The 21,279-nt window shown below is 47.4% G+C and overlaps 1 pseudogene; it reads left to right on the forward strand.

Moving 5' to 3' along the window:
• The first annotated feature begins 4,968 nt into the window (after window positions 1-4,968).
• Window positions 4,969-7,729, forward strand: LOC104083060 (annotated as a pseudogene).
• The last annotated feature ends 13,550 nt before the right edge of the window (window positions 7,730-21,279 follow it).

Here is a 21,279-nt window from a genome sequence, read left to right on the forward strand (position 1 = left end):
TTTTTTTTTTTTTTTTTGTATTCCTAATGTGGGTTAACTGAGTTCAGTGCAGCTTGCTGCGTGCCAGGCTGTTGGGTTTTTATGTCCCGTGATGGATTCTGAAGTTTCACTGACACTTCTCATAAAAGCAGGTTTCTGACCAAAACTTTCCCTCGGGTGTAATGTGGGTTGTCCATTGGCCTCTGCCCCAGAGGCAGCTGCATTTCAGCGGTGGCATATATAATCGAGGAAGCAACCCGGGAGTCTTTGGAGTGAAAGGTGATATCTCATCATTAAATATTGCTGTATAGTCTCCAGTGCTTTGTGGTGAATGGGTTTAAAAAGATGGAGTGTAAAGAGGCTTCCAGGATTTCTGATATTTTGCAGGGATTAGGGATTTAACTGTATGTCACATGAGAGAATGTGAGATCCAAAGACAACATTGTAGACGTGAGGTTCGAGAAGATGTGGGCTCCACTTCACATTCACTGTGAAACTCTCAGACTCATGCCTCAGTTTCCCCTCACTTGAACCTGTTCAACACAATTTTTTTTCTTAAGGCATTTTGGACTCTACGGATAAAACGAAAGCGGTCTCAGTAGCTACAGGCATGGCTGGGATTAGCGTACTATGGGATTTGAGCAGCATCTTTTAAAATTGCTCCGAGCTCTCTGCTGGTGCTCCCAGTGCTTGAGTAAATCAGAGCAGCAGCACAAACGCTGGGCAGCTGAACCTGGCTTGCTTGCATTTGTCTAATCAGCATTTGCTTGTTACTAATGTGGTTGCTCCTGTGCATAAGGCAAAAGCCATGCCAGGTGTTATATCCACTTTCACTTCATAGAGAATCCCAAATAGGTGGATTTCTCCCCCCTGCTGTGGGCTCTCACCTCTGTTTTTGTCCTCAGCAAATTTTCAGTTTAATCACTTTATAGCCCTGGCATCTGAGTACTTGCAAGCATGAGTAGCTGCCTGAGGCAGGAGAAGGGAGCGTATTCAGAACCCTTAATGGGAGGCATCTAGTATCACCCAAAGGGAGGTCTTGTACTTCAGGCCTTTGCCTCCAGAAGCCTGTTTGAGGTGCCCAGAGGAGCTGATAAGAAACGTGTGAGCAGCCGTAGCAAAGCTGAGCACGCAGGCGTTTGATTATTTCTCGGTACTTATCGGAGGAAGCGTGAATCTCTCCCTAATTAAGAGCTAATGCCAACTTCTGTGAAATTTGTTGTCATTCACCTGTGAATTATTCTCCTCAAATTTAACTTGACTGCAGGAAGCCTGCTAGCGGTAACACTTTCCTCTGGGAGCTTAATTCGGATGGTAAAAAGCCTCTGTAGTTGCTTATTGAACGGGGCTTGATGTTGGTGAGCCTCGGAGGCCTGGAAGGGCAGTTTGGGTGAGCACTTAAAAGTCTAGACAGCCCCCGTCTCTCGGGTGTTTAAAATAGAGCTCGAGGTCTCCTGGAAAATCTGTTTCTTCCCTAGATTTCCAGATCTGCACATTGCCAAGTAAGGCAGAAGAGCTGCTGGAGGAAAAGTGTTCATCTCCATCCCTTCAGCGCTTCTGCTCGCAGGCAGCCTGGAGAAGGGAGATGGGGAGGTTTCCAAATGAGGTTACACCTTCAGAAGCCTGAAGTGAGGTTTCCTAATTAGTCAAAGTGCAGGTAGCCTGCCCAAACAAGAAAGACGAGTATAATGTCCCTGCACCCAAGTCATTTAACTATTAACCCTGGAGGAGAGTAAGGAGATACCTAAAACAATGACCCAGTTAATTCTGCGTGGCGTTTGAGCGCAGGGTTATTTGTTGCTACCTGCGGGTCTGGTGATATCATCATCTGCAGGCTCTCAGCAGAACAGGAGGCCAATATTTTTAAGTGGGATTTTAAGGTGGATTTGGCATGAACTCGCCTGACACTGGTGTAATGCAATGACTTTACTCATCTGTTGCTTGTTTCTACTGACTTGGAGGCACATGGCCAAGCAGGGATGAGGATTTGGGCATCATGATCCAGAGCTTGGGTCCAAGACCCACAACCAGACGTTGGAACAGGAGCCTGGCTTTTAATTCCCCCTCCATAAAACATTACGCAATGATTCAAACCCTGCTAAGACCCTTCCCAGCTTGGAGCCGTGAGTTTTATTTCAGCTCCCATTTGACATAGGGTCACAAGGGGGTTGGTTCATTACACCGGTGGCTGTGGTCCCTTCCCTGAACCCTTGGTGGCTGCGGACGCATCCTGCTGCCGTGCCTGCTGAGCTAGATGCTGTCTGCCAGAAGCCTGCTCTTTTTTACCAGCAGCGAGAGAGGTTAAAAGCCTGTGGGCGGAGGCCGACACAGAGTGCCCATTGTACGTGCGTGCATACCAGAGCAGTAACTCCCTGGAATGCTGCACCGCCGAGCTCTTACCACCTTGTGTTTGTGTTGCAGCCCAGGAGCGTGCGTACATTGCGTCCCTCTCCAAGGAGATTAACAATGTGAAATGGCAGATAAATAGGACGGCCTTTTTTTTTTTTTTTTTTTTTTTTTTTTTATTTGATTGGAACGGTTGGAAGAGGAAGGTAACCCTGACTCCCATCATCTCCATAGGCACAAAGGAGAGGCAAGGTGCAAGGTTGGTCAATTAGGTGGAGCAGCTCCTTGCAGCTGGGTGGCTTTAATGTACTAATTGCATTAGTAATTAATGACTACCACATGGTAAACACTTGGGTTCAAAACTATGTAAGGGCATTAACTAACCCACCCTACAACAGGTTTGAATGAGGTAAGCATCATCCTTGTTTCCCAGGTGGTGAAATGGAGAGACTTGCTGACCGCAGGGTGAGTCAAGGCAGGCGCGCAGGAGACCTTGGGTCTGTTAGTTCTTCAAGATCACCTTGAATGAGACCAGTGGCAGCAGCTCTGGGAAATGAGTCTCTTCCCTGTTGCCAGAAGATGTGCAACTTAAGCATAAGTGTTTTTATGGTGTACTTCTATCTACTATGAGCTACAGAAACCACCTCTAAGGCCAGATGGCAGTTCAGGCTCCATGATAGTTCTTCCTTTTTTTTTTTTTTTCCTTTCCTTTTTCCTGCTCGGGCTGTCAGCTTGTGCTATTTATGGGAACTTTATTTGAATTTGTGTCTGCTGAGACCTGGGTGGAGGTCACCCGATGATTTCATGGAGCTCTGTGAAGCTTAGGACTTTCTATTAGCAGCCATATGTGTCAGGGTCAGACAAGTGACCCATGGCCGTACTCCAGTAGAAATGTGGATCTATAACTAATAAAAGGTGCTTGTTATTACTTCTTTTTGAATTTTAAGCTCGTGCAAGCTATTTTTAAAAAGCAGAAAGAAGCCAGTGGTACAAGGACTTGTGATTTTTCTTGGTAAGCTGTGCTTTAAAGTAGAGTAGTTTACACTGAAAATGTTCTTATGATTTGGTGATAGGTAGCAAGATGATTTTTGTTTCTCCTTTACGGTTTATTGCTGCTAAGAATGACCTGGGAAATCCCTGGCTGTGCTCAGATCTTGCTTGCAGTTGGTCGAGGGGTGGGGTTTGGCAGTGTAGCAGAGCTAATCTAGCAGGGAGCTACTGCTGAAAGAGTAGGTCTGCACCCCCAGCACCTACTCCTGGCAGTGCCTTCTTGTTTCCTTCTCCGTATGCCAGAAGTGATGCTCCTCTGACCCACCAGGGAGCTGTTTCTGATAAAGTAGCAGAAAATATCTTTGTTTCTCTCTGAGATGTTCTTCTGTTAATTTTGTAGCCTAAACTGGCTTGCCATGATGGGCAGTGGTGGGTGGCTATACGGGGGATTTTAGGGAGGGTGTGTGAAAGCACCTCAACACCTTTAAATACACCCTACATGTTTTGTTTGGTTTTTTTAACCAAATGTTTGGTATTTGGCTTAGCCTTTCTATGTCATTAGGTGATACATTTTTTGCCTCAGTTGAACATTCACAGCTTCTCCCATTAACTTTGGCCGAGACTTTGTAAGGTGCTGAATACGCGTGCTTCCATCTCAAAGGGTTCAATCTGCCATGTTTTAAAGAAAGCCCACATTTGAAAGGATGAGAGCAAAACTCTTTGCCACAGAGCAGCGGCACCCAAGGGCATGAGGAACTCTGGAAAACTTTGAGTTTAGCTTTCTTCCATCGCCCTCAATACTCAGGTCCCTGATATGCCCTGCAAGAGACCCAGGTGGATCCTTCTGCACTTCCAGCATCCCAGGGAGCATCTTGGGCTGCAGCCAGTGTATGCCTGGCCCAGTGTGTAAAGAATAATTTATCCAAAGCAGAGTCCCCCCCAGAATAGCTGGCAGCCGAGGGCATCTCTCTTTCACCTGGGAAGTGGGGAAATAGGGAGTTTGAAACTCTTTTGCCTGATTCATAGGGCAACACCATGTTTTCTGTGCTGTGATCACTGGGTTATTGTTTAACCTGAGGCAAGAAAGTGTCTGCCTCTATTTCTTTTTTTTTTTCCCCCCCCTCTAAAAAGCCCTGTGACAGCGAGCACTTTGAAGTAACAAGGAGGTTCATGGGTGTGGAGAGAGCTGGTTGCCCTCTCATTTATTTCCCAAGTCCAGCGTTGAAGGCATTTGCATTTATACACAATTTTAGGGTTTTATTATATACCCATTTTCATCAATTTAGCTATCGTTCCTTCCTTTGCGATACCAGATCCAGCTCTCATAAATGCCGGCCAGCCTTGGTTCTCGTTTTGCTTCAAGGAAGGCCCTTGAGATGCTGCAGGGGAAGCCCAAGCATGCCCTGTTTCAGTCATCTCCACACTCGCGTTCGATGCATGTGCGCGTGCTAACTTCCTTTTTTTCTTCTCCTTTCTTTTGACAGTGGCAGATTTGGTCTCTTCTGAGCTCCTTGCAGCCTCTGGGCGATCGGGACGTTGAATTCGGCAGACGGTTACCATTCGTTCCCTGGGATCGTACCTGCCCTTGCTCTCCTCATCCCCTCCCGCGCTCCCCTTCCCTCTGATAAAACTCCAGGGCGGTGCGGTATTGCTATGGAGCCCAGGGAGACTTTGGGCAGCTCCCGGCAAAGGGGGGGCGAGGCGGATTTTCTGCCAGCCGCCGTCACCTCCGCGAAGCCTCCGCCTGCCTCCGGCTGCCCGGGGGAGACAATGCTGCCTGCGGCGGGCTCGGGGAAAGGGATCCCGGTGAGCGGCGAGAGGCTGGAGCCCGAGGAAGAGGATGAGCTGGGTTCTGGGAGAGACGTGGATTCCACTTCCAATGCAGACAGTGAGAAATGGGTGGCAGGAGACGGCCTGGAGGAGCAGGAATTTTCCATCAAGGAGGCTAACTTCACAGAGGGGAGTTTAAAACTAAAGATCCAGACCACCAAGAGAGCTAAGAAGCCCCCAAAGAACTTGGAGAACTATATTTGCCCTCCCGAGATCAAAATCACCATCAAGCAGTCTGGGGAGCAGAAGCTTTCCAGAGCTGGGAAAAATAGCAAAGCGGCTAAAGAGGATGACAGATCACACTCCAAAAAGAAGGTAAGTCCTATTCTTTCCCATATTGCCCCTTTCTCCTGGAAGCAGAGGGAGAGGGTAGGATTAAACCTGCTCAAACAGTTTGTGTCTGAGGTATAACCTTTGCAAGGTTTGCAAAGCCCCGCTTGGCCGCGGAGGAGGTAATACAGAGCGGGCATCGCCCTGCGCTGCCGCGTACGCCCGGAGGGATGATCTTGAGCTATCCTTCAGAGGAACCAGTTCGGAAGGGATCAAAAGTTCAGCCGGGCCTCTTCTATTTTTGTGCGTAATTGAGATTTAAGATTAATCATTACATGAGTGATAAATGAAGGAGCCCACTTCTGAACTGCTTTGTGTCTGAGCGCTAATGCTCGAGCCTTTTGGCAGTTAAAGCTTTCGACTACGTTTTTAAAATACAGGTATGTGCGCGGCGAACAATTGAATCCATTCCCATATACCGGGCGAAGGGCTCCATTATTCTTGATTACAGTATTGTGCTAGCAACACTATAGTTTTCTTTCAGAAAATACTTCCATTATAAGTCTCATTTTCTTCCAGATGCGTATCATTTTCTTGAAATATCCTTCTGGAGAGAAATTTTTGGTACTTTTAAGTTTGGGCAAAAATCGATCTTTTTTTTTTTTTTTCTTTTTTTCTTTCCATTTAGTCAAGGAGTGGAAGAGGGAGGGGAAAAGAAAGAAAATCCTTTCTTTGTATGAGCTGTTTTCAGGAGCACCCTTTTGTTTTGCTGTTGGCTTGATTTTTTCAGTAATGTGCCCTGCACTTAGTCTTTAAAACAAACTTAGTTCAAGTGCTTTAAGCAGCACTGGTCGGGGGAGGGACACCTGGTGACTACTCATGTTATTTTGGGTGTAGTGGTGGTTTCTGTCCTGGGTTAGAGAAAGGAGCTTGGTCAGGTTGAGGCTTTATCACAGTACAAATACTTCACCTCTGCCTCCTTAGCAACATGTAGGCATCACGAAGAGTTCAGAGAGGAACGCAGATTTGAAGAAAGACTCATGAGTATATCCAAAACCTGGACAAATTCATCTGGATGTAGACATCCACTGATTAGAGCTTGGGGGTGACTTGGCTTTCCTGCTCATGCAGCTTGGATCCCTCGCTGTGCAGAAGGTCCCCACTTCTCCCATACCTTATGCACGCGATGGATGCTCACGGGGCTACTTAAGCCTTGAGGAGGCTAATTGCCAATGGCTCTCCCTGGAGACAGTCTCCTCATCAGGCTGACTTAGACCAAAATTTTGATAACTCTAAATCACTTTTTGAAGCATCAACATTTCCCATTGACTCAAGGCAGAGCCTGGGGAGATTAACATTGCTCACTCTGAGAGTACTTCTCTTAGAAGCTGAACTGGGGGGAAAAAAAAAAAACAAACACAAAACCAAAATCAAGGGGAATTTTTTCTTAGAATCCTGCTAAATGGCATACTCCATGCACATGAAAAAAAAATAGGTCCTTTTAGCACAGCAGAGGTTTGGCCCGGTAATACACCGAGAAGAGATTTGCCCACCTATTGAAAAGGATGGGCTGTCTTCTTAGCACTGAGCAATGTCTTATTTCCACTCCCCTTTCCTCCCTGAATACTTGTAGAGGTCTCAGGGGAACTAGCGGTTGTGTAAGACCATGTTCAGTGACAGCAAAGGTGTCACAAGCAATCCCTCCGTGGTCCTGCAGGGAGAAAAAAAGACTTGCAAACCACTGCCTACCATGCATGGGCCATGGAGAATATGACTGCTTAGAAATCGAAGCTTTCATTTCTATTTATCACCCCGTCAGACAGGTATGGAAGGCATGTTCGTTCTTCCATGTGGCCATCCAAAAAAGTTAAATAAATAAAGCTAACTATAAGGAAACTATGTGCAAAAACACCCAACCCCAACAATAACAACAAAAAGCACCTTGTAGCGTGGTTACGCTCAGGGTGAGACTTTAATTGCAGAAAGATAAGGAGTTTGGAAGAAGCGGATCGCGGCCCGAACATGGCTGCATCCAGCTGATACTTGTGCTGCGAGGTCCGCGCTGGCTGGTGCTGTGTTCACACGCTGTGCGCAGGCTGGAAGCACTTTAGGACAGCACTAGGCTAATCTGGCCATTAAAACCAAAACAAAACAAAAAAAAAACCAGCAGGTGGATGCTCTGAGCAGATGGGGAAAGGGCCGCCGCAGCGGCGCATCCATTAGCATAACACCCAACGGCTGCCGCGTGGCAGCTGCTGAGCTGGGGCCGTGGCGGAGAAGTCCCCAGCAGGGATCTGGAGGACCCTGGTGTTGAGATCTCAAGGGGTTTGATGCCCGGAGATCTGCAGCTTGTATCCCCGGGATGGTAAATATCCTGCACCTCTGCAGCCGAAGGGATTTTGCACATGGGCAGGATCAGGTCTTGGCTGCAAACATCTCGTATCAGGGGGTGATGAAAGGCACTACAGGAGAGCGAGGTTGTAAGTCAGTGGGAGAAGGGTTCAGCGGTTGCTTTCACAGCTGAGGAGTGTGTCTCATGGCAGTTACAGAGATTTTTTGGGGAAGATAGTTAGGAGGAAACAGCAAGTTGAAACTGGAATGGAGCTGAAGCTGTCTGGTCCACCTGTGGGTCTCCCTGAGAGAGAGGAGCATGCAGGTACCTTCTGCATGTACTTGCAGAACCGTTGAGAGCTGCGGTAGTGGTTTTAAAAAAAAAAAAAAAAAGGGATTGTCACGTTTAAATGATTCTGGCGGTTTTGATATTTCAGAGTTAGGCTGTTTGATTGCTTGTTGCTTTAATCAGCACAAACTCCAGAAAAGCAGCTACTGGTGGCAGCAGCAGCAGGGAACAATGCATTTAAACCAGCGGGGCAGATTTTCAGCTGCCATCACTCCACCATCCTCCGTCGATTTTTGCCAGGAGAGTTTGGCCCAATGCACACGTTTCCCTTACGTGTGGGAGCAGCGTCATTATTTGAGTTTACCACCTTGCTTATGGATGCAGGGCATATACACAGGCCTCACAGACCCGTATATAAGGATGGAGAGCTGAGCATAACCTAAGCTGCAAGTGCCATGCTTGTGTCTCTGGTGGCTGGGAGATGTTGTCCTGCACCTCACAGCATAGCACCTGAATTTATCTTTCCCCCTGAGGAGGAGCAAACTCTATCAGGACTTGAAAAATCACTTAAGTTTTGTTGCATAATAATTTCAGCCACATCTCCAGTAGTCCCCAGTGCTTTGAAACACCACTTCAGCATTCTTGCAGGAGTTTCAATACACGCAGCACAGAGGGCAAGTAATGAAAACATGGAAGCAATTTAAATAACAGCATGTGGGTACGCAAAGGACTGGTAATGCCAGCAATGTAAAAAGGGGCCGTGAACTGGGGATATAGCATTTATTCAGTGGCCACTTAGGGAGGAAGAAGATATGCCTGCTCCTAAGCTTTCCACTGCTCTGCTAATTAGGCAATAGGGGCTAGTGCCTGATTTCTAAAGCTGTGGTCCAGGGAGCGGCGGTGATTAGAAGGGGGCTCTGTGGAGAACCATGCTGCTCATGTGCCGAGGCCTGGGTTGTTTGTTTTTTTTTTTTGCCTTTGATTCCAACTGCTACACTAGATTAAAAGACGTAAACATACATTAAATACTTTCCTCATGTTGCTTTTCCGTGTGAGCAATCGCCCCAGGGATGTTATGCGATCATGAATGGGAGGGGAGGGAATCCAGGAGAGGATCTTGCTGGGTACGGTTGCTGATGCCCCGGAGCAGGGAGGGAGGCAGGGGGTGAAAGAGCATCAGCGTTGGGGAACCTCTGCTCTGCCGGCTTGAATGCTTGGCTGCAACCCAACGACTTTTGGGGTTTCTTTTAAGTCGTGACCATGCCAAGTTTCACATCGACTTCCCCCTTTTGAAAATAAAAGTGAAGTTAAGTTTCCTAACCCCTTTCCCAGGGCTGCTCGGAAGGTGAATCGTAGCTTGGGCTGTCCCTGCGGCCGCTTGTGCGGCAATTGGAAAGTGCACACATGTTCTGTAAGCGTTTGCTCTTACTTCAACCCTTCGGCACCTGGGGATGGAGCGGGCTGAACCCTTGCCACTTCTAAACCCGCAATGGCTCCATTTCATTTAGTCTGTTTGGAGGGGGGGGGGAAAGCCAGGAGCCCAAAGGATGTCCTGCTGGCATCTTGGCAAGCCCTGCAGCCGCTGCTCTCCCACCTGCAGCAGGGTTGCTCGAGTCCAGTGTCCTCAGCATCACTAAAGGTCTCTTTTCCTTCAGATAAGGAAACATGTCGTCAGTCTGGAAGGGCACTGAAAGCGTGGCACCAAACGCAACAAAGCAATCCATCAGCATTCCCTGCCTGTCATATAGCATTTAACAAGCCCCAGATGAGCAGTATTTCCCTGGTTTTGTTTTATTTCCTTTTTTTTGTTTGTTTTTTTCCCCCTTCCTGCATTTGCTGCTCTGTCTATTTTCTTGTGTCTGCAAATACTTTATTTTCCACCCCCTTCTTTCTTTAAGTATAGCCTGACAAAGTTTCTTTGGAGCTTCCATCATATGCATAATGTTCTTCTTCGGGGGACGTAAACTCATTTTTTTGTAATTATTATTGCACTGGGGTTTTTTGAGAGCTTGGGATGGGTGAATGCATTTTATTGCTGAGAGATAAGCGGCAGCAAGTGAATTGGAAGTAAAGCTTCCTTGTGTGCAGTCAGAGGAAACTCTATCCTTGGATTTTCTTGCAACGTGTTGTTTTTTTTTTTTTTTTCCTTTGAGTTCCTGTAGGTATTTGCAGTTTCTCTGCAGGAAACAATTCTAGCACGTTTTTCCTTGAAATTCAATTCATCGTCTTCCTTTCCTCTGCCCCACACATGCAACTTTCTCCTGTGGTTCACCTTTCCTTGAGGACTCTCTCATTCGTATGCTTTCCCCTTTGTACCCCTCCTTCTTCCAGAAGATCATGAACGCTTCCCCCTCCTCTCCTTCCTCCTTCTTTGCATCGCTGACTGCACATCGCACTTTCCCTCCAGGTTCTCATGTGCATCCGCAGCTCTTGTCAAATTACCCCTGTGCCGGACTCCTCTCCCCGGTGATTCGTGTGCATGATCATCCAATTGCTCATAGTGCATGCTTATTCTTCTTTGCTAAGGGCATCCCCGTGTGAGATGTCCTCTGAGTCAGCTCTTCCTCTTGTGATCCCAAACGTGGCTCGGGGAGCTGACGTAAGCGCTTGCTCCCTGGCTTAGCAAGGAGGAGAAAGCGCTTGCGCATTTGTGGTGGTACCTGCTTGAAGTGGCAGGCTTTGATTTACAGCTTTTTTCTTTTTTTTTTTTTTTCCCAAAGGATGGAGCCTCCATAGCCCCTTCAGCCTGGACCTGTTTCTGTGCTGGTTTGGTCCCCACTCCTGCTTAGCAAAGCCTTGAGGTTGCTCTAAATGATGCTGGTGGCAGCTACCTCAACTGTACCACGCCAGCAGTGTAGACCTCAGCCTCTACCCAGGTTATGGAACAGTGGTAGAGCCCCAGAAGTGCCAGCACAGTAGGGAAGTCTTCTTCTAGTTGCGTTTAAAGTGCAACTGGCTTTTGAGCAGCTGAAAGACCAATTCAGAACTGCTCTAACAGGCTTGAGGCTCCTGGCGTTTATACAGTCTTTCTACACAAACGTACGGGTGCAAAGCTACACAAACTCAGCTCTTTGATATTCATCCCAGGTTTTTTTTTGGCTAGCTTTTCTTTCTACTGCATTGTTGAAGGCACAAATGAAACAGCTGCAGTTTGGTGCCCTCCCACCACAACTACCTCGGGCTCCCCCCCAAAAAAAGAGAGCAGGACTAAAATTTCTTTGTAAAAACTTCAGAGCTTAAGAAACCAGGTTTGCTATGAGCTGAGAACCACTCAGGCCCAGGTTCATCTTGGTCCTTGAAGGCACCTGAGGTGCCCGGACTGGGAGCTGAGTCCTCTTGGGCCCCCACGTAGTCACCTGGAGGAGGCTATTCCCTCCTGAAAGCGGTTCAATCCTCCCTGTGAAGAGCAGGGAGAGCTGGGTCCCGGCTCTTATCCTTCCTTCTCCTTCTCCAAAGCCTGCTGGAGCAGTGTCCGCTTTGCATCATGTCATGGATATCTTGTGACGGGAATAAAGCAGAGTTTCTTTTCCAGCTCGGTGCTCTGCCTGAGCCAGCTGATGTCCATCCCTCACTGTCTGTCTGCTCCCAAAGAATTGTGACTTTTTTTTTTTTTAGTCAAGTATTTCTTAAAGAACCAAACGTCTGGCAATGAAGGGATGGGCTGGGGAAATCTAAGCAGGCTGTTACTGCTTAATGCGGAGTGCCAAATGAGGAAGACTCGCTGTATTTGATTAGCTGCCATATGACCAGGGCTTGTGGAGGCCGTCCGTGTCGAGGACAGGTTTTGTTTTGCAGCAGTCACTCCCATGGCCGAGTTTCGATGGCCCTCTGTGACATTTCCTTGTTTGCTTATGCTGTGCCTTTCTTTCAAACTGTGACAAAATGTCCCCGGTGCTGGTTTGGGGTTGAGGAGACGCTGCAGGGAAGCAACTGGAGGCAGTGCAGGGAAGCTGAGGGTCCAGCTGGAGGTCCCACAGTCTCCACCACCGAACCGCGGGAGGGCATGGGTGCTGCTCCCAGCAGCCTCGTAAAGGCTTGGCCAAATCAATGCACGCTGGTTGTGTGGCCAGGCTAACAGAGATGTGCTAGAGATACGACGCACTGGCATGTGCACCCAGAGCTGCAAACCTCTGTACTGGTTGTGTCTTCATTTGCAGAGGTTTTGGGATGCACAGGGGTGTCAGTCCTTCATGCATGTGCTCACGTTCCTCCAGCATCAACTTTTGCATGCAGTGCTCCCTTTCCTCTCCTTCCAGGCATGCCTGACCACAGATACCGTCTGATGTACCTCCAGCTTTTTTATCTTCAATCCCTTTTTCACACACACATGCACACCCAGCTAGCTCCCTCAGGTCAGGTCTAATTCTTCACATGCTTCGTTCCCAGACAGGCTTCTCGCTGCCCACATTCCCCTGCATAGTTAGTGGGACTGCGTGATGGACTTGTCTTGAGTTCATTTGAATGGAAAGAAGGGCTTCACCTGGTGCTCTCAGCCTGCCTTTTTTTTTCTTTTTCTAAGAGCATTGAAACTTGTGAAAGTTGGTTTCTGACCACTTTCCTCTTTTGTGGCTTCTATGGTGTCTAATGATGAGCAAACTTGTTGGCCAAGCCCTCTTTGGGAACCCCTCAGGGGTCCCTTTCTTCTGGCCAGCGAACAATTTGAACAAAACTTTTTTGAATATCGTGTCTCAAAGATTTCTGTTCTTACGTCAAATTTGATCAAAATTGGTCGAAATATTCCAAAAACATTGAAGAGAGGATGATGCAGGAAGGCAAGGAATTTGTGTGTACATTCACATACACACACACACACACTGTGATCATGTTAGCCTTGTTTCCTTAGGAAACCAGTCTAAAAATATCCAGAGTAAACATGCATTGTTTTGCTTTTTAATGCTGAGACTTTTCCAACTCTTGAACCGTAAAATGATTCCATTTGATACGTGACCCTCGAGGACAAGTCCAGTTAGCTGTGTTTTCGTAAGAGCATTATTTTCCATTTCTTGCCATGACCTCTAACGTGAATTAGACCAGTGGCTGTTGGCCCCTTCGTTTCAGGACATGAAGAGCTATTTCTACATCGTGATTATATTTGGACTCTGAGCTGCAGGCAGTTGCTATCAGGAGAGGGATTCTCAAGCCATGGTGCATGCACCAGTAGCAGGACACGGCTTCTGAGTAGGATGGTCAGTCTGGAAAAAACTCTACTTCTCCAGGGTAGTATCAAGAAAAACACCTTTTTATTATATTTTTTTGCTGGAGCTGTGGCCTAGCAGTGAAAGGGACAAGCGGCAAGGCTAAGGTGTCTTACTACAGAAATGAGGTTGTGTATTTGAGATGTGGCTTGGACTGTGGCCACTGTGGAAGATAGCATTGCTGAAGATGAGGACATGGTCATTCAAGATGGATAGTCAACTCCAGCTGTGTTTGCAGAACTAAGTGTGTCTCTACCAGGCTCGTGTTAAGATGGTGCCTCATATTCCTATTATACATCAATGTTTACTGTTGGCAGGTCCAGTATGAAGGCATCAGGAGAGCCTGTCCTCCTGCAAGAGGTTCACAAGCTCTGTAGAAATAAAAGGAGGAGAAATGAAACCATCTTGTCTCTTAGTACAGTATGTGAAATAGAGTAATGAGATTAAATGACTGACTTAAGGAACCTGTCACAGGCCAGGGTAACACTCGGGCCTTTTTAATTGAGCTGTGGTTGCTTAACCAAGACACAACTGAATCTCCCAGGTGGTGGCCTGACCTTCAAGCATTGGGTGCAGAGCCTCTCTGGAAGCCAGTCCTCTTCTACTCATCATTGAAACTGGTGAATTTGTTTCAAAATTATTAATTCTCTGCGTCTTCATTGCTAGCTTAAAAATAAAATTTATCTCAGAGAAGAGTTAAGGCTTGATGCAGAAATGAGGGGGGTGGAGTTTTGGGGCCGATGTGCAATCAGTCAATCTAGATGCCTTTAATAGTCCCTTCTGGTCTGTAAACCCTAAAATGTGGTAAGAGTCAAATGAGGAATATTTACCGGAGGACTCATTATCTTCTCATCAGTTTCTCATGGCTCTCTGTCTCACCTGGGTGGCAAGGTTTCTAAAGAGAGATGGTATCTTTTATTGACATTGGTGTTACAACAACTCTACCACTATAAACCTGGGTGGTTCATTGAGGAATTTCAGCACTTCGCATCGTCGTAGCTTCGTGTGAGCCGCTCTCCATCCTCACTGCTGAAAGATGAGAATCAGCCCGGAGGGGATTTGTGGGTAATTTTGCCTTGCCCAACACTCTCAGGAGGAATGTGGTGGCACAAGCAAATGAGCCAGAGGCCACGGCCCCGTTCGTCTCACTGATGGCTCTGTCTGACGAGGAGAGGGAAGAGCAGTGGACGCTGGGATGTGTCACCACCGATCACGCCCTTGCTTCACTGTGGGACGAGTCGCTGGTTCCCCACCTGGTGCTTCTGTGAAAAGGCACTTCTGTAATGCGCTTGGCAAACGTTTCCCAGGAGGATACATAGGAAATAGTTTCCTCATACCTTCGAGGTAGAGCCTGCACTGTAATTTCTAAATGGACTTTTTTTTCCAGTAGTCTCCCCTGCGCCCCAGTAGATGTTAAAATATTGTGCTGGCCTGGGTAGCTTCACCTAAATTTTACCTGCTGTATTCCCACGTGGATAATTTGATGAAACCTCACCCTTATGACTTAGAAAAATAGACCTGTGGCAGATATTTTTCCACTGGGGAGCAGCAGCACTAACAGGGACTTGATTAGCCCTCATTTCTGCCTCCCACCAAAGTCTTTTCAGCTGCAGGGCCAGTCCCCATGTCAGTATCCTGCCTAATCTGTATTAGCGGGGAGCTTGAAGGCGCTTGTTTTGTTGCGTCTTCCACTGGGAACTGATGGTACTGGATTGATGACATGTTTTATTTCTTATACCCCATGTATGCGCAGGTTAGATGGGGATAATTAATTTGTCTTGCCTGTTTTCTGACGTTGCGTTCACCAGCACTCAGCTGAGTACTCTTCCCAAGTACAGCCTCTTTGCTTTCCATGGGATATTTTTCTTCAATAATTTATGTAATCATTAGGATGAATTCCCTCCAGCCTTTTCTCTCTCTTGTCTTAATTCCATTGCATTACTTGTAATTATATTCCTGATTTGAAGGAGAGGTGGGGGGGGGGAAAGCCCGTTTCCTTCTGTGACTACAGCACAACGATCGCAAAAACGTGCTGGGGAGGGATCGATCTGTCCTTAGGTCATTGACTCTGGGCGTGGGCAGGAGCTGCTATTAGTCACTCGGGGACAGCAACTGCCAACGTGCTTCATGGGAATTTGTGAAGCACAGGGCAGCTCTGCGGGAGGGCAGTACATCCTTTGCTGCTCCCGGTGCTTTGGTTGGCAGATGTGGCGTGTAACCGAGTCATGCTTCATCCTTGGAGGCAATTTGGGTGCTTGGGATGTGGAGCCCTTAAGTCTGCTAGGGGCACCCTTGAAAAGAGTGGGAATTTGGCTGTTGATGTCACCTAAAGGGAAGAGGAGGTTTCAAAGACAAAGGAGGGCAGCTTGTGATGGACAGCCAGATCCTTAACCTGAAGCATTTGACTGTAAAAGAGGACTGATAGTGTCTTACCCTCGGCTTTCTGCATCTGCAGGAGTTCGTATTACTGATGTGTACGTAAGACTTTGGTAAAGTAGGACAGTCACTAATTACTGTCTAAATAAGCCTTTTATTATTACATTGTGAATCTGGCCGCTGAACTTCACTTCTACCTGCTAAGAGGCTGGCGTGGGGGATTGTCCAAAGGTGCTGAAAAGGTGGGACAGAAAAGTAGAGAAACCCTGTCATTTTTCAGTCTATCTGGCCTGACTGAAGCCAATAAAACTTAGCACGAGCCTGTGGGGTACAGCAGCTGCATGCTGGAGATATGTCGACTCAGTCCATCCTAGCCACATGGTTTAATAGGCCTCTGTGAAATCCCTGGGTCAGAGGCCAGCCACCATGCCCATCTTTGTCACATCTCGGTGATGTGTACCCTGGCAGGTTTTTCTTTTTGTTCCCTCCCCGGCATGGAAAGAACCATCTGCCGGGTTGGCTTTCAGAAGAATTTCAAAAAATACCAATTTCCCTTTGTTGTGAGAAGGGTGTGAGTGGGGGGGTTGGGACAGAAGGGGGAAGGAGAGCCTGACCTAAACCCAAGCCAGTATTTGCAGGGTTTTAGAATAGCTCGTATTGTGTTTCCTACTCCCCAAGGAAGGGTTGCCCTCTTTCTTCTTTTCACTTTGATTCGATTCCCTGCCACTCTGCGAGCAAGTCAGAAGCTGCAGCTGCTGCTGTCAGCTGGGAAGGGAGTCCCCTTGTTTAAAACCCATGTGTTAATCCCTGGTTAGAAAAAGTCAAAATGCTTTATGCTCCCCTTATAGTCCCCTTTGCTTCTGCTTGTCTGCAGCTTCGCTGCCTGCCCACAGTCCTCGCCCCTCGTGTGAAAACACAGAGAGAGGCTGACCCCAAACAGCCTTGAGAAGGAGCACAGATAGGATAAAGGTCCATAAATAAATAAATACAAAGACTGGACAAAACAACTAAATCTAGTTTTTGAGAGCAGGGAAGGAATTGGAAAGGACATCAAGTTTGTTGTGAGGTCAGGGGAAAAATTAGGGGGGGCTTTGCAAGTAAGGGGAACAGTTTTTGTCTTGGCTGCCGGACACAGATGGGTAGAAATGTTTGCTCACAGGGGCTGTGCTTTGTTCCCGAGGAAAAGCCGGCAGCCCAGTGGGAGAGGAATTTAAACAGTGAGGTAAGGAGAAAGGAGGATTTGGGCTCTGCCAGATGGAGATGGCCACGCAGGCGGCGCTGGAGAAGGGTCCGATGGGTAAATCGGAGGCCTGAGGGAGTTAGAAAGTTTATTATCAGGTGTGATACCACAACATTGAAGGTTGAAAGTGAAGAGTGGCCTGAGGTTGAAAGGGGAGGGAAGGAAAGATTTTTGATTTTGACCATGGCTTTTTCTCAAAAACACCTCCTATCTTTCCAAGTGGAACAAGAAAATAAATCACCATGGAGATACGGAGAAAAGAGTTAGATGATGGACGGTACGGACAAAAAATTGAAGGCAGTGCCCTATAACTATTGTGTCTGAACACTACCAAAGAGCCTAGGTTTTCAGCCCGTTCCTAAGGTCCTCCTCAGTTTGCAAGTGGAAAACTGAGGCAGACAGAGGTGTCTCACCCAGGGCCACCAGAGAAGGCATCCTACCTTCCTCTGCTCCAACTGCAGCAAGGATCCCTGTGCCCACCCCTGCGGCTTGGTGCATCAGGCTCCCACCACCACCCAGCTCTCCCCATCCATGGGCTGCAAGAAACAACTGGGGTCCCTGTGGATCCTCCCTGCCACCCTCTCCCAGACGTGGTGGTGGGGGCAGACCAACAGTGCTTGCCCACTCGGGCATCCCGTGGCACGGGGTGGGCTGGCAGGTGGCCCAAAGCTCTAGTGCGCGGGCTCCTTCCCGGTAGATTACCCGTGACTTCTGCTCCCCATTTTGGGCAGTGGGAAGGAGCCGGCAGCCGCTGTCTGTCTCCCACCCCGCTCCAGTCCCTTCCCTGCCGTGGCCCCTCGTTAATAAAGAGGCGTAATTGGGAGCCCTCCCTCCGTCCCGTCTGGTGTGAGGCCATTTGTGTGCCGGAGGAGGAGGGGCAGATCCGGCACTGGGGGGGTTGGCAGCGGGGGAGAGAGGGAGGGAAAACTCTTTTGTTTGTTCAAGTAATTTAGGCCTCAGATGTTTGGGGAAAAAAAAAAAAAAAGAAAAATATCTTGATCAGCGCTGGTAAAGGTGTGCTCCTGGCACATAAAAATATCTCAATAGCAGAGGGAAAAAAGCGCAGCAAAGAAGTGTGGATTTAAGCATTTCAGGTTTTTTTCTCAGGTTTGTCAGGAGAGATGTGAATCATTAAAAAAAGAATAAAGACAAAAAAAACCCAAAGTAAAATCTGTTTCTGACCTTCGCAGAGATCTCTGCATCCCCGTGCTCTCTTTCGTTGTGAAGGACTAAAAGCGGAACGCGGGCTGAAGTCTGCATCGATTCCTGGGTGTTGCTGCTGGGTGTTTGCTTTGTGTCTGCTCCGCTTAGCCGGGCCGAGCTGAAGCACAGGAGAGTTGCTGTTTTTTTGCAGCTGATGAATTTCTTTTTCTGCTTTCTATGCGCTAGCACATTTGCCTTTGGAGTCGAGACTTTCTACTTCATGTGCGCTAACACATTGCCTTTGGTATCTAGATCGCGGCTCTCTTATGCGTCCCTGTTCCCCATCATCCCCTCGAGACATCTTGCTTTTTTTCAAATGGGAATAGAAAAATCAAAGAAACAAAGTAACAAACATTTTTCTGTTCCTTTAGGTTCAGTAAAACTCACCTTTAAACCTCATTGAGGGGCCTAAACTAAGTAGAAAGCGTCTGCTCTGTGATGGGCTTTGCTGTTAAAACCCTTGTGTTTCAACTGTGTGAAAGTTGTGGAAAAATGCATGTGGGTTAGGCTGAATTTAATTTATCTTTTTTTTTTTTTAAGGTAGAGAATAGGGTAATGGTGTGAAAGAATGAATTAGTTATGGCAAATCTTATTAGTGTCCATTGTAAGCAGAGAAGCAGAGACATATGGGAGCACTTGCAAAATTATTCCTTGTTTATTCAGCTTCGTAACCGAAGCAAATTTTTTTGCGTAATGTCATTGATTTGGCAACTGGAGGGGTGTGGAAGGTGTGTGTATATGTAGCAAAAAGGGGGGGAAGGGGGAATGCAGTATTGGTATTCCATTAAAACTGATGCTCGGTGCTTTGTTTGTCAGGTTTTGGCAAGGCTTTTTGCTTTGAAAGCCATTCAGAGAGGATGGGAGCAGATGGCAGGGAGATCCTGTTTGTGTTATTTTTGGACATTCCCATTGAAAGTCTCAGATTGTTGTCCTTTTTCCCCCTTCCCCCACTCATGTATGTTTTTCTTTCTTCCTTCCTTTTCCCTCTCCTTCTTGAGAACTTTTTTTTTGTTGTTTTAAAGCATATATTTTAATAATACAACATCACCTAAAAGCCGTGTGTGTTTCTGATGAACCAAGCTGTGGATATTTTATTTCTGTCTGCCTAGATGTGAAAAAGTTGCAGGGGGGGGACTGTCTCCTCTCGAAGCGGTACGAGTGGTGTTACGAGGGCAAATTGGGTAGGGATGGGAAGCCAGACTGCCATTTTGGTGGGTTCAGCTCAATAGCAGCACGTTTCCCTGGTAGATCAGCAACTGTATTAAGCCCAAGCAGCAAGTTTAGATTGAGGGTCTCTGATAAAACAACTTCGGTGACTTGCATGACACGCGCTCGTGACCTCCATCCTTTTTAAGCCCTTGTGGTGGAGAGGGCCAGCTGTAGATAGACTGGAAAACTGAACTATGCCCTGGCTCTTCATGGTGGTCTTCCCATGTCACTGGTGAGATTCATTGGTCTTAGGCGGTCCCCAAGGTTTTTGTTCTGCCATCATCTGTGTCCAGATTGTGCTGGGAAGAGAGAACTTCATTGCCTCGCATTCCTGGTATAAGCAGTTTTCCCAAGCAGTAATTTAGCTTCATATAACACCACTGGAAATGTCTGCAGTGCTTTTCATGTGGAAGTCTTCACCGAAGCCCTTCACAACCTTTGTGCAGGCAATCCAGCAAAGCTGAGCTGGGTCCAATCAGTTAAAGCACTTGGCTAGCCCAAGTCTATCAGTGAGGATGTGCACACACAAAGAAGATGGGAGGTCTTGGCTGCAGTCGGTATCCAAAAGTTCAGGTGATTCACCTGAAGCTGATTAAATCTCTTAAGCTAAGCTGGAAATCTCGAGGAAACAAGCTTTCTCATGCTCGTTCTGTCAGTGGTTATTCCCAGCTAGAAGCAGATATTTAAATCCTCAAATCTTTACATCAGCTGATATTAGAGGTGCTTTTGCACAGGAAAATGGTCTAGAAGGACATTAAGCTTTGGCCTGGAAAAGTGAGAAAATGAACTTTACAGGTTTTAGTTTAACTACTCTAAGCCTTTAAGACAGTTCGGTGCAGGTTTTGTTTGAGTTCAAGGTGATGATTCATGTTGGTTTTTAGATTGCTTGAACCTGTATACCCACATCCTCAATTATTTTTTTTTTTAACTGGTGCACTGAAGGAACCCACTTCAGAAACTCTATCATTTTGTTCTTAATTGAATGAAAGCTCAGAAGTCTTTCACTTGCGTTGTAGCACCTGAGTTTCAATGCTATATCTGCAAGAGAGGTCTGCTCAGACAGTAGGAGGTGACCCAGGATGTATGAAGTGATGTCACTTGAAGTGCATTTCGCTGGCTAGTATAAGCTATGGAGGGGGAAAAAAAAACCCAAACCAAAACAAACCTCACCTTCCTCTTGCCGTTACCTCTTGCTAGACGATGAACATCCTCTTGGCAGGATTTTTGCTCTGCAGCGCTGACTTTTACGCCTGCCTTATTAAAGTTTGGCAGCTCATTCTTGTTACCTACGGGACGAGCCTTCTGCTCGGAGGACCTTCCCCTGCTGCTGGGGTGGCTCGGCTGCTCTGCCCGGTGAGGGTTTCCCTTCGAGAGCTTCCAGCGATAAGGGCTTTCCTGGTCTGGCACATTGAGAAAGGAGCCAAGCAACAGTCTCAGCCTAGACAAAAGGCAAACTCGACCTACTATTTATGTAGTTACTTAAACATGATTTAACCTAAATAATGCACACTGTGACTTGGCTGGGGGAGAGGGGGAAGGGGAGGAGAGGAGCTTGTTTCTAATGAGCCAGGAGACAGCACAATTAATTACATATGAAGGACAGATAACAGACAGCAAACTGTCTACAGTAGAGAGAAACAAAATACCGATGTGAACAATTAAAGCGTCCACGTGACGGAAGGGTCAGCAGTTTCTCATACAGCGGGCGGCTGGGCACGGCCCCTGGAGAGCCGCGATGGATGCTTGGCTGAGCGGCCGGCCGGGGGGGAGGCCAAGCGGGTGCGAGCTTTCGGGGTCCTCTGCCATCAAAGTCGAGCAGGCGCTTCTGAGGCTGACAGGCTGTGCTCCGGGCATTATTTTCATCACATGCGCTTTTGACAGCGGAACAGTTAGCTACTAATCTCAGCGACACGTGAGATGGGGAGGAGAGCAGTCGAGGCGGGAGAAGAAGAGCAAAGGCTCCGCGGGCAATTGGGTACCTGCCTCAGGATGCCGCCAGGCACGGGGAGGAGGACCGGGAT

Source organism: Fulmarus glacialis, unplaced genomic scaffold (assembly GCF_000690835.1).
Source record: "Fulmarus glacialis isolate BGI_N327 unplaced genomic scaffold, ASM69083v1 scaffold7061, whole genome shotgun sequence".
In the NCBI taxonomy this organism is placed as follows: domain Eukaryota; kingdom Metazoa; phylum Chordata; class Aves; order Procellariiformes; family Procellariidae; genus Fulmarus; species Fulmarus glacialis.